The following is a 4524-nucleotide window of genomic DNA, read 5'->3' on the forward strand; positions in this document are numbered from 1 at the left end:
AAGCTTTCCATATATTCTCAATTGGATTGAGATCCGGACTTTGACTGGGCCACTCCAGGACATTAACCTTTTTGTTTTTAAGCCACTCCAATGTGGCTTTGGCTGTATGTTTGGGGTCATTGTCCTGCTGGAAGATGAATCTTCTCCCAAGTCCTGGGTCTCTTGCAGATTTCCGTAGGTTTCCCTCCAGGATTTCTCTGTATTTTGCTGCATCCATTTTGCCCTGTATCTTCACGGGCTTTCCAGGTCCTGATGCAGAGAAGCATCCCCATAGCATGATGCTGCCACCACCATGCTTCACGGTAGGGATGGTGTTCTCAGGATGATATGCGGTGTTAGGCTTGCACCAAACATAGCCCTTAACGGTGAGGGCAAAAAGCTCTATTTTGGTCTCATCAGACCATAGAATCTTATTCCACTTGGTCTCAGAGTCTCCCACATGCCTTCCGGCAAACTCTAGCTGAGATTTGATGTGAGCTTTTTTCAACAATGGCTTTCTTTTTGCCACTATCCCATAAAGGCAAGTTTTGTGAAGCACCCGGGCTATTGTTGCTGTATGCACAGTGTCTCCCAGCTCAGCCGTGGAAGACTGTAACTCCTTTAGAGTTGCCATAGGCCTCTTGGTGGCCTCCATGACTAGTGCCCTTCTCGCCCGGATACTCAGTTTTTGAGGACTGCCTGTTCTAGACAGATTCACAGTTGTGCCATATTCTCTCCATTTTTTAATAATGGACTTTACTGCGCTCTGGGGGATATTCAATGACTTGGAAATGTTCTTATATCCTACCCCTGATTGGTGTTTTTGAAGAACTTTATTCCGGACTTGCTTTGAATGTTCCTTCGTCTTCATGATGTAGTTTTTGTTAGGAAATGTACTAACCAACTGTGGGACCTCCCAGGCACAGGTGTATTTAACCTGAAATGATGTGAAACACCTTAATTGCACACAGGTGGACTCCATTAAACTAATTATGTGACTTCTAAAGACAATTGGTTGCACCACAGCTTATTTAGGTGTGTCATAACAAAGGGGGTGAATACTTATGCAATCAATTATTTCCTGTTTTATATTTGTAATTAATTTAGAACAATTTGTAGATTTTATTTTTCACTTTGACATTATGGGCTTTATTGTGTTGATCAGTGGCAAAAACTCCTAATTAAATCCATTTTGATTCCATGTTGTAACACAATAAAATGTGGAAAAGTCCAAGGGGGTGAATACTTTTGAGAGCCACCATATGTTTCTGTCTATCAGTCTAAATGTTTTAGCTTCCACCTTGTTCTGATAGCATGGAAGAAACAGCTGGTAAACCGATACGCTTAGGTTTGAAAGTTACACAATGACTTACAGATTAATGCTCTAAGAACACTGTGACATATACAGTTCTGAGGTGGAGTCCTCATCGTAAAAAGATGCACATAAAAATGTTTAAGTATAAACATGTTTTGTTTTACTGTGGCATGCACAGCATATAATATAGTAAGAGTTTTGTAGAGAATCTACATTTCATAGGGTCATCCCCCCAGTACAAATCAAAGGTTCTACAGACACAAAAAAAAAAAAAAAAGAAAGAAAAAATTGGTTTAACTCAAGACAGTTCCCTTACGTTCCCATGTAGAGTGTGACAGACAGATGGACAGACACGGTCATTTTGAATAAGGACCCTAAAATCCCCAGACTTTTATTACTTTAAAGGGGGATCCCAAAACAGTTATACTATATTGAGAAAATATTGCCTGGACTGTGTTGGCACTTTCCTACTAAGCCAAGCTGTTGGGGCACCAGTTACATGGATCTCTTCTACAAGTGCAGATTGTTGGCTAATCTTCTTTAATAAAGGTAGAGTTGTGTTCAGGTGACAACTGGGCTTTAGTGCAGCTTCCCTGAATCCCAATATCAGGAAAGAAAACAAAACTAGGAAGTTGCGATCAAAAATATCTGCACAGGAGAAACAGTTGTGCCAAGCAGTAGTAATGAAGCAATATGGAAATATGAAAAAGATCTGTGTCATTGAGATGTCATTGATAAACCAACAATGGTGCCCTGATTGAAATGAGTGGTGTGTTCTGGGAAAAGAAAACCAGCATTGTCGCTGGAGGAGTGTGATCTGGATATACTCCGATCCTTACGAGCCATTTCTTTCTTCTGGTTAAAATGTATTCTGTGTAGTCTGATGGATCTCAGTAGCACTGCATTGTATTAATCCTGCTAGTGATTTTTTTTGTTTGTTTTTTTTTCTCTAGGGGTAATGCATTGACATCACTGCAATAGAGATCTACAATAGGGCTGGTTTACAAGTATTTAGATTGAAATGGACCCTTCTGTTAAATAAATCACAGTCATTTTGTCTGGCCCTCAGATTCCTGATCATCTTTCCACAGAATTTACACTGACATAAGATTCAGTCCTGAGAGCTTTATGCCAAAGGAATGAACCAAACCACAGTCCTGTAGCTCACACAGCAAGCCATCAAAACAACAATGCCACCTGGTAATATATAGCTGCTCATTGAAATGATTGAAAATAGAAGGGCACAGTGGGGACTAACCTAAAAGTGGAAGATTGTTGGCCAATCAGAGGGTAAATAAGTAGTGATTGCTGCGGACGACATAATGGGCTACCACTTCCACAACTGAGGACCGACCAAAAGCGATATTTCAGAATATTGACATGCAGTATAGTGCTACAGTGCAATATTTATAGATTACTTTAAAAAAAAAAAAAAAAAAAAAAAAAAAAAAAAAGCTAGAAACAAATTATTTGAGCAGTAATTGTATTACGACAGTGGTTTTCAATCTCAGGTACCCTCCACAGTTTAGGTTTTTGTTTCAGCTGGTTTAATTGGTAATGCTGTCTGGTGATGAACGTAGATAAATCACTGTAACAACACAGTGTTTAACCCCTTCAGTCCTGAATTATTTTTTGGTCAAGCTTGAGAAGGAACTTATTTAATGTGAACAGGAAAAGAAAAAGTAAGATATATATTTATACACTCCCACAGACTTGGATCAAGTGAGCTGGTTTAGCAAAACAATCTACAACATAACCCTAAACTGTAGTTTTTAAAGATTTTTATAACATGGTATCAACACAACCTTTTTTTTCTTTTTCTTTTTTTTCTTTTTGACTATAGTAGGATCATTTGTTCTCAATATTTAGAAAATATATCCACAACCCAGTCAAGTTATTTGGTACGGTAAATATATTTTGATATATCTGCGGATAATCCCATTAAAAGGCACCAATTTCTGTGTTAAGATCTGGTTTGTGGGATTTAAGGAAATCCATGTCCGTGAAACACATTTGCTTTGATACAGTGTTTACGTAACTCTGACATGGCCAGGATTAAATGACATGTGACACTTTATTACACTGTAGTGCCATCTAGGGGACATACATGATGCCAAACAAGTTTTAAGCATTTGGAAGTATAGTAAGGAAAATAAAGTTGTGTAAAACTGTGTTTTGGAAAATACAGGTAACATTTAACAACTTTTGATGAAACTTGACTGAAAATGTTTGTTTTTGTAGCTAGTTCCTGAAAAGCTGTCTGTTGACACATGATCTTTTTAGGAGACACTGGGCTCTCTTCAGAAAGCATGACTATTTTCTAGAATAGCTACTGGTGGGTAATTATTGCCATCTAGTGGCACTACAAACAATATTCAGGGACACCATAACTTCTTTATCTGTAATTCAGTGTTGGCCAATGGCCCATGCTTGCATTTTCTTTTCTCAAGGGTGTTGCATTCTTGTTTGGGAACAGCTGCAGAAACCACACATTTACCAACATTACACAGGCACTGGCTGCATGCTAAGTATCATATGCACTTTAGTAAAGCTTTTTGCGATGGGAAAATGTAGCAATGTGGCTTGTTTTCATTGGGAGAGGAATTATACTTTGATTAAGAGCGTTTCGGAGATGACAATGACATTATATCGATTTAATACATATTTTTTTACTTCTGCCAATATTTCAATTTATCTTAAATTGTTTAATTGTGTTTTATTTCATATATACATGGCTATACTGTACATGAGGTTTATTCTTGTTGCATACAAAAAAAAAAAAAACTGTAATGAGCAATCTATCCCATGGTAGCAGTGTAACCCCAATATGATATATTTATTACCCATGCAGAATGGGTTAGACTTAACTTTTTCATTATACCCCCCAGAAATAGCAACTAATACAATATTGAATAACAAATGTCATGACTGGTATGAGGTCAAATTAATACGAAGTTCTTCTGCAATGGTAGTAAGTATTTTGGTAGCACTGTAATTGTTAGAAGAAATGTATTTAAATGTATTGCATGTCTTTGATGACAGTGCGAGTATCTATTTATGGAAAGGATGGGGTGTGAGAGCAGTAAAACTTCCACTCAATCTGTTTTTATTCTGTTGTCAGTTATTGGAGGGTGCTGTGTACAATTATTCAACTTTGAAAAAACAAAAAATATGGGTCATTTTTTAATAGGGCAATGTAAAGTTAACATTGCTAAGCATTGCATGGGATT

Source organism: Polyodon spathula, chromosome 9 (assembly GCF_017654505.1).
Source record: "Polyodon spathula isolate WHYD16114869_AA chromosome 9, ASM1765450v1, whole genome shotgun sequence".
Classification (NCBI taxonomy): Eukaryota; Metazoa; Chordata; class Actinopteri; order Acipenseriformes; family Polyodontidae; genus Polyodon; species Polyodon spathula.